The sequence below is a fragment of the Lolium rigidum genome, chromosome 6 (genome assembly GCF_022539505.1).
Source record: "Lolium rigidum isolate FL_2022 chromosome 6, APGP_CSIRO_Lrig_0.1, whole genome shotgun sequence".
Lineage (NCBI taxonomy): Eukaryota > Viridiplantae > Streptophyta > Magnoliopsida > Poales > Poaceae > Lolium > Lolium rigidum.
The window spans coordinates 330,152,222-330,161,470 of NC_061513.1; the positions used below are offsets into that span (position 1 = coordinate 330,152,222).

General features: G+C 43.2%; 3 long non-coding RNA genes across 3 annotated transcripts; all 3 read left to right on the top strand.

The window, feature by feature from the left end:
- The first annotated feature begins 442 nt into the window (after positions 1–442).
- LOC124658920 lies at positions 443–2,345 on the top strand. The gene is made up of 4 exons (XR_006989387.1): positions 443–636; positions 749–971; positions 1,188–1,249; positions 2,214–2,345. It is a non-coding gene; the product is annotated as an uncharacterized LOC124658920 (long non-coding RNA).
- Positions 2,346–3,144: 799 nt separating this feature from the next.
- On the top strand, positions 3,145–4,944 carry LOC124658919. The gene is made up of 3 exons (XR_006989386.1): positions 3,145–4,190; positions 4,302–4,441; positions 4,892–4,944. It is a non-coding gene; the product is annotated as an uncharacterized LOC124658919 (long non-coding RNA).
- On the top strand, positions 4,936–6,431 carry LOC124658921. The gene is made up of 3 exons (XR_006989388.1): positions 4,936–4,987; positions 5,859–5,895; positions 6,015–6,431. It is a non-coding gene; the product is annotated as an uncharacterized LOC124658921 (long non-coding RNA).
- Positions 6,432–9,249: the final 2,818 nt, after the last annotated feature.

A 9,249-nucleotide genomic window follows, 5' to 3' on the forward strand; every position in this document is an offset into this window, starting at 1 on the left:
CGGATGTACTAGTGAACTTAGCTTCACGTACACCACGTATGCATTAACGAATCCAGGGGTATATATGATGTCCCCCCACGGAGTCACCACGTTCGTTTGGATTCTGAGCCATCCGATGGAGCCTTCCAGCAGATTTCGTCCGTTGATCTTTTTTCACCAGGCCCATATAAAACGATCAGCCCACGGTGAAAACCTAGCACCCTATGAGACAACCCTCGCGTGCCCTTCCCTTGGCGGCGCCTGCGCCCGCGCTCCCTACACACAGAGAAGAGCGGCGGCGCCTGCGTGGCTGCGCTCGTTGGCCGCGGAGGAGCGCCGGCTGGCCAGCCCTCCCTGCTCCGGCTCCTCCTCTGCGTCGGCGGCACCCCGCCTCCTCCCATGCTCCTCTGAGCCTCGCCCTCTTCCTCTGCTCTCAAGAAGTCGGCCGCACGGCAGCCGCCATGAGCTTCCACCGCGCTTCTTGGTCCTCCGCCTCGATCTGGAGTACCGGCGGCCGGGTGAGACCACCACCTCACCACATCTCTGTCTCAAACCAAGTCCAGCGGCGGTGGAAAATGATGGCATCGTAGGCGGCTGTGCTGTGGGATTGAGGTCAACAATGGCGGCAGCAGCTGGTGGACAACGGAGGCTGCATCGGTTTGTCTCCTCCTCTTCTCTCTCCCACCAGCCTAGCACCAGACCCCATCTCACGCGTTTTTGCTTTTTTTTCAGCGATCTCACGCGTTCTTGATGGTCTTTTATTTGCCAGCGAACAGATCGATGCACCTCATAGGAAGGAGGAGGACCAGCCCTTGTGTGGGAGGTGGTGTGGCTTCAGGGGAAGCGAGCATGCAGGAAGGGCCGATTTTTTCCTGCCCAATTGTTGTTGTTATACGTTTGATTACTACATCAACATTGTTGCGTCCTCCTGCAAAGTATCGATCACCATCATGTATCCCTCCCTGCCAAGCACGACCAATTAAGGCAGCAAGGTACATCTCCACATTTGCTCTCCTCCTTTTATACCTACAGATTTGATTTTCTGTAAGAGGGAGAATAATGGTTCATAGGAAGAGTAGGATGGGGCTGTTGTATAATTCATGGTCCAAGGAAATCACGCCAGTTGTAGTTCGGAGGATACCAAAGAAACAGATCTTGTGCTAGGTTTGTGTCTATTGGGTTCACCTACCTATTTTTGCCTTTCCCAGGTCATCCCATATGCAGATGTCGAGGAGGGTCTACTGTGAGGGTTGTAGCTGCATGAGATTGGGTCAATACTCCAGACTTCTTGGTTATTTGATTAATTGATATAATATGAGGCCATGTGCCAATCTTTTTGATTAATTACAGTCTCACTTAGTATTTCTGAATGGTTTGTACATATTTATTTGTAAATGAAAAATGACACAGTATGGAGCCTACCGTACTGTATGAGTGTCAAAAATAATCACAGTCCCACATAGTATTACTTTTCTAGAGTTATGATATACGTTGCATATTAGTTTTGTGGCATAAAATATGTGCATCACAGACCTATCCAAATGTCAAGAGAATAATATTTAGGAAGGTTTTGGTAGTTTAAATGTCTGCTTGATGATATTTAAATGTATGTAATACATAATTTTGTGTGTGCCTACTATGTTTGATATATGAAATTCAGGACATCGAGCAAGAGTCTATTATTAAATTTGCAGGTTTGATTATTTTGTGTCATGGAACGACATCTAGATAGTTTTTCCATAGATGTTATGTTAGTCTGCGGCTATGTCACATCACTATTAGTAATAGGCCTCTCTTATACAGGGCACCTAGGTGCCATCGGATTCTATGCCTACTAGCACAATAACCATGTGCTGCAGTGGGTTAACAGTGGGTTAACAGATGATAATTATTTCTTGCATAAATAAAAGATTTTCTCTTTGGTCTCCCTGTGACCTAAATCCAAAATTATCACTCTTAGGCCTTGAACTGGATAGATTGTGGCTCTCGTGATGTCGTATTTGCTAATGTGTTCATTTGTCTTGTTCGAGGAAACTGGCTTAAGCTCTTACCATTTGCATACATTAAAATTTTAGTGCATCATCAAGGCAGCGTAACGATTAAACAACACCTTGTTGCATACATATTAATTGATCCATGGCATTTCCTTTGTTTCATAGAGGGCTCAGAATGTTTATCTTTACATTTGATAAATCTAATTGATAAGGTTTGATTATTTACCCTTCTCTTTGCAGGTCATTAAGAAAATCATCCACCCAAGTGATTCTTGCGGTCTAATTGATAGTGTCGGCTAAGATGTTATTTGGTATGAGCTTCATATAAGCTTATTACTTTTCTGTACTATTGAACGATATTATAATCCAATAGAAAAGCACTTGTTTTTATTCTTCTTCTAGCTTTCTAGGAATTTCTTTTTGTGATAATATTATCAAATGCCCCTCTGATCATTCATGTATAGCAATATAAGAATTGTTTATTTCATATGGGAACTTCGGGTTTGAGTGGTATTTACCTCATCACATTCCTTGTGATCAGCTTCATGAGGTGCTTATGTGCACCTTCCTTTCCACGCTCTTCCATTACTCCCTTTTTGGTTTAATCCCTTAATCTTTCATCTTTGCTAGATTCTTTTTATTTATGTCTACATCTTGGTTAATGAAAAGGAAAGTGGGATGCAGGGGATTGATTTATGTAATCTTTATTCTACTCATTAACTTTATTTCCTAAAATTTAGCTCAAAATATGTCACTTACATGACATGTACAATATATTGCCTCTGTTGTGACTTGCATATGCACGCTATTCATTTATAAATAGATGAGTTATTTATGGGATTCTATGGCCAATCAGTCGGGGCTCTATGGCCAGAAATTGTCTTATAATTCTTCTGGTTAAGTAAAAGCTTGAGGGATTTAGGTAGTTAGCAACCAAATTATCTTTTGGGCCGCTGGAAACCAGTAGTACCATGTTAGTGTTTTTGGGCCGCTGGAAACTAATGCTAAGGACTTCCGGTCGGATCATGGAGTTGAACAAGGTACGATGTCTATCACTGAAAAGAAACAAGATGCTCATTTTAGGTATTTCCAGGCTTTAGGTGTGTGGTTTTTTAACTGAAACTTCCTATTTGCACTGTGATGTGCTTATCTCTAGATTGGAGTGCAATGGTGCCTGTTTGAGATTAGAAAAAATGGGAGGAAAGAATTGAGTTCTACTCTAGGGAGATACTTATCTCTACACTGGAGAGAGTATAATGGTGCTATGACTGAGAAAAATATGAATTAGCTCAATTTCGTGATAATTTTGGCAGTGTAGTTTTAATAGTTTTGGTATGAGAAGTATTGCAACCAAGGTATTTACTATAATGTCAAGTCGCACCATAACTTTTTTCCGGGACTGTTACATAAAAGAATGATCTGTGAGCAATGGCCCGCAATAGTTTCTTGACGGGCTACTTGCAGATGAATGTTGCAAGTATTTTTATTTATATCCTTTTCTAAATTACCTGCTGCATTTTAAGAGAGAGTGGCTTAAGTATGATGCTCTTCAACAGTAAGAAGGTGCCCTCTGTATTCTATTACATTTGTTAATGGGAACATGTGGCCTGGCAATGAAGTTGCAGCCATATTTAGTATATGTAACTTTCATATTATTTTCCAAGCAGAAAATAAGTTTACCGCCAATACATATGTTGTCGATTCATGGTTGCTCATTTAATGCACCTTCCTGGTTGGTCTTAGAAGTGGAAACGGAACAAAGCCTACCAATATTGTCAAGAATTTTGGGCTTACACATCTTAGTGCCGGAAATATGTTACTGTTGGAAATTGAGTGAGACCTGCCACCTGATGTGCAGATGCAATGAATCTGCTTGCAGCGCAGCTTTAGCCCCAGTTCAGCAACATCCTGGTCTCCGGCGAAGTGTTCCTGATCTTGATCTCTCATGTGTATGACTGTACTTGCTTGGCTTTATTTCTTCAGTTCCAACTAATTGATCTGTCTTCTTTGTAGTTGTTCAGAGTAGTTGGCATGGGAGACGGCAACGACTGGCGCGGGCTCTGCTCAAAGGCTCGCCGGAGACAACCAACATCTCCACAGTCTACTTGACGTGACCGTCGTCAAACACTGCAATGCCGAGCACACTACTTGGTGTGGCCGACGTCCCAGCTAGACGAGTATAGATGAGATGCCTTCCCTCCTTTGCTTCAGAATTCGGTATAAGCTCTCTATTGATTGAATGAAGAAAATATTACTGTTATATTAGTTCTTCCTACAGACTTTTGTTTTTCTTTTATGCAGCAACTTCTAATATGCACTCTTTGTTAGGTGTTCCTGATTTCTTGCATTTGTACTTGAAATTGCACTATTTCGTCGTTGTCTTCACGGAGGATAGGGTTTGTGAGATATCGAGACTGAGGAGAGTCGGGTATAGGAAGGGAGAGGGAGAACATGTCATGACCTGCAAGGTGATTATTTTTGTACTATTGGATAATTTAATATCTGATATCCTGTTGTGCTTATCGTGGTTAGCCATTTTCTCTTACTACATGCTATTTTTAAAGAATAACGAGGTACTTTTTCCTCTGAACGTTCTGATTTGCCTTGTCATTTTAAAATATTAGTTAGTTTGATGGTGGTACCATGCTTATACAATTTTTTAGACTCAATCATGCCTATTACTACATCTGTTAGACTCAATCAGATTCATGTATAGCTTGACATTAAGGTTTTTGCTACTACATTCCCTTTTTACCGCCTTCTGTCTTCGTACTCAGCCTATGTTATTTGCTTCTTTTGTTATCTGTCTCTTGTACATACACTTTCCTTGGTCTGGATGATACTTTTTTGTGGGTGATATAACTTAAAATAATTTTTAATTTCCCATCGTTTAGCATATGCTTTCTTCTCCTAAGCAGTTTGGTGTCTTCTACTTTTGCTTAAGAGGGTTTCCTATCGTCCGTTGTTCAGAGAAGGATTAATGTGGATGTCTCTCCCAACCAATTGCAAAAACGGTATGAACACCCTGTGTCGCTTTAGCTTATATCTTATATGTGTTATTTCCCCAATCTCTTCGTTGTTATACATTGTCCTACCTAACTATTCTCTGAATACATATTTTTACTTTTGGCACTACCCTTCCATGCACACAAGTTCCTTTCCTGGGCTGACCTTTTACTGAAAATAGTATTCATGGTAGTATGCCAGCAGAAAATGTCTCAGTTGCTTGAATTGTACATCTTCAAAACCGAGGCAGGGATGTTAACACTGTTTGTCTTTATTCTAAGCGCAATGCAGTCACTCTGACACCACAAGCCATATTTATTCGAAAGAGTTTATACACATTATGGCATTCCACTCTGACACCACAATGTTTGTTCTTTATTACTGCATATATGTATTTTCAGATGCTCCAGACGTGTTACTTCTACTTGCGTACATATAAATTTCAGTATGCTCATAAATCATTTGTTTTAGAGAAACCAAATTTCACCATATGTATAATTCAGGTTAGTTAGTGTATTTTTCTTTTGTTAGAATTCAGGTTAGCCAATGTTCATAAATAAGTTAACCGTGCCAGATTAATCATGTTCGGGTACAGCTGCGAAGATCAATCATAGGGGTAGATGATGCCCCAGTCCCCATAATTTTTCGGTAGTATTCTCCCAGAATTTTTTTCTTAGCTCCTGGGTTTAATGCGGTAGTCCATCATATTGAATAATTTTTATTTGGTTGGTTCTAAGCCTTGATGACGCTCTTGCATGATAGAACCTTATGGTACTAATTGTACCTTGCCACGTTGTCTTTCTTCACGAGCAATTGAGTGAACTGAACTTTCAATTTTTGGCTTAACCATTTTCTGAAGAAGCCCTCTGATTTCATTAGGGGTCTACCTTCCTAGAGCCAGTCCATAAAGGCCAAGGTAAACTTTTTCGCATCCAGAACTTTTCTGTCAGGTTTCAGAATTTTCCTCCACCTCTCAATTTTTTTTCTCGGCTGTTTCCAAGTTTGCCTAACTCATTTCGCTGTCTCTTTACTCAGGGAATTGTGACTCTAGGTTACAGTTACCAAGTCGACAAAGTCATTTCTGAACTTCCATGTATTTTCATAACGGAAAATATTTGATCTGGAGAAACATATTAGTAAATTCAATAAGGAATTGAATTAGATCCATTTCTTGCTTCAAAATGTCTGCTTTCCCAAAATCAAAGATGTAAGCACCTTACCGTGCTATAGATTATATCCAACATCTATGTAATGCAGCTATATCCCTCCATTGATGTATCAGTGCAGTCTGGTTCAGTTAAGTAGAAACATGTGCTGGCGTCAAAATTATGTGGGTAATCTAACTTAAATATACATATGTTACTTATATTGCCTCTCTTACCTCACATCCAACGAATATTGCCATCTAACAAATATCCACGTCGATGGCACTATCATGAAAATCTAAATTTTATCTACCAAATTAATCGACAATAAAATATATACATTCCAAGCAACTAACATTAATTGTTTATACTAGAAAAGACCTCTTTGGTGACCCACCTTTTGGTGCAGGTTTAATGTAAAAGAAAATATTGAATTTATACAAGGTAGTATAGTTCATTGTAGTTTATCCTAATTCCATTTTAGGGACATTGTATTGTGAAACATAAGAAGTGTATTATCATGTTGGTAGTTGATTTTTATTGCCGCTATATATAATGTACATTGGCATGAACTTTACGGGGTCGTGGCACATCAAAATCTAGTTGAAGAATGTGTAGCCATGAATCCATGCATCGATCAAAACACTAGCCAAGTCGAAATGTGACAGCGCCTACGTTCGCCAGATACCCATTATCTCAGAACACCGGGCGATAGCTAGGGTTTTCGTGCTTCTCGTCGGCGCCGCCGCTAATCTGCCTCGCCAAGGCTATGGAGGCCTGGTGGAGTCCGCTCCTTGTTAGTCATCTATGCATCTATAGAATATATGCGTGGAGCTAGTCGTCCACGCACAAATGTGAAGCTAGCCATTGGTTCTGATCCATTTCGTTCCGGTATAGAACTGGCTAGGAAATGGTTGCAATCCCACATTGTACTCGACGTAATATTAGAGTATCTTTAACAGAGCCCGTAAATCCCACCGGAACCAAATTTTTTCGGCGGATTTACGGGTTCAGTACAGCACCCGAATTGGTGGGCCGGCTCGTATTAGAAGTTCGGGGGTCCGAGAAACTGGAGCGCCAACCTGTATAAATACAGGCCGCGGAGGGGAGTTGGGTTCCAAAACCCTACTCCCCCACCGCCGCTCCGCCGCGCCGACTCTCCACCTCCAGCGAGGAATTATTTCGTCGGAGTCGACTTCTCCGCTCCGCTGCCACCACCCCTCCCTCCGCAATGGGGCGCATAAGATGCGTCGGTAGGGGAGGGGGGCGAATCGGCGGCGGAAAGTCGCCACCGCATCCGTTGGGTGTCCGGTCGGAGGCGGACCGCGCCATGCGGTCGCGCTCCGACGCTGCTTGGAAGCGGGCGACCCGCAAGTGGCCGCGCCAGGCCGCGTGCCGAACTGCACGGTCAGAGACGGGCCAGGGGAAGCCGAGGCGCCGCCAGCCGACGCATGCAGCCCGCCGCTGCCGGCTCTTCCGCCGCGCGGCAATGGCAACGACGACGACGAGGGAGATGGGCCGTCGCTCACCTGCGGGACCTCGTCGGAAGCGGCGTCGGTCGAGGTGGCCGCACTCGTCCTCTCCTAGGCGCCGCCGGCGACCGAAAAACCCTCCTCTGTCGCGAGCAAAGCCCCGGTGACAATCCCGGGGCTAATTTTTAGTTTTTGGGTCAAATTAGCGCGACGGATTTGGGTTAGTTAAGTATTTTGGTTGATAATGTAAATTATGTTGCAATGTAGCTCGATCGGAGCAAGAAATCCTTTCATTTCGCAATGATCATCGCAAGAAGATTTCCCGCGACTTTTGATCTCCGTTTTTCGGTTCGCTTCTCGGTTTCGTTCTGCGCCGCGACTAAAAACGTCGAAACAAACCAATTCGAGAGACCGAACTCCGCTTTTTCGGTTCCGCTTTATACGAGCTCTGTTAGAGATGCTCTTAGCCTCATGCTGCCATGTTCTTGTCGTCGGGGGGCATTGTTGGTATGTAGCCTTTGTCTCGATCTAGAGCTAGGCAGCTAGCGTCACTTGTGTATGGCTGTGTAGCTGTATTGGTCATTTTGGCGGGGCAAAATCATCAATGCTAAAGCGGATGAAAAAGATGTGACGTGCAAACATGGCAGCGATGGTCAACATGCAGTCAACTCTGTATAGATTGAGATTGGTACGTGTCTCAAAAGAATAAAAAGAAGATCGACGACCTTGTTTGGTGGCAGGGCCCCACATATGCTATGGTCAACATGAAGTCAACTCTATTGGAACGTAGAGTCAAACACCGAAACTCATAAGGTAGGTATCACAGAGGCGCCAAAGGATGAGCATCGGAAATCTATGTACGAGGAAACGGTTAAAAATCGGAAAACCATCCCAAAACCGGCCTATGCAAGGGATAACCAGAGAAAACCAACCTGAGTCACGCCTCATCCCGAGCAAACCAGCCGAAACCAGCCTAATAATAGCCTATTCTTGGCTGAACCGGAAAAACCAACGGAATTTTTAGTTTTTGGGTCAAATTAGCGCGACGGAAAAACCCTCCTCTGTCGCGAGCAAAGCCCCGGTGACAATCCCGGGGCTAATTTTTAGTTTTTGGGTCAAATTAGCGCGACGGATTTGGGTTAGTTAAGTATTTTGGTTGATAATGTAAATTATGTTGCAATGTAGCTCGATCGGAGCAAGAAATCCTTTCATTTCGCAATGATCATCGCAGCAAGATTTCCCGCGACTTTTGATCTCCGTTTTTCGGTTCGCTTTTCGGTTTCGTTCGCGCCGCGACTAAAAATGTCGAAACAAACCAATTCGAGAGACCGAACTCCGTTTTTTCGGTTCCGCTTTATACGAGCTCGTTAGAGATGCTCTTAGCCTCATGCTGCCATGTTCTTGTCGTCGGGGGGCATTGTTGGTATGTAGCCTTTGTCTCGATCTAGAGCTAGGCAGCTAGCGTCACTTGTGTATGGCTGTGTAGCTGTATTGGTCATTTTGGCGGGGCAAAATCATCAATGCTAAAGCGGATGAAAAAGATGTGACGTGCAAACATGGCAGCGATGGTCAACATGCAGTCAACTCTGTATAGATTGAGATTGGTACGTGTCTCAAAAGAATAAAAAGAAGATCGACGACCTTGTTTGGTGG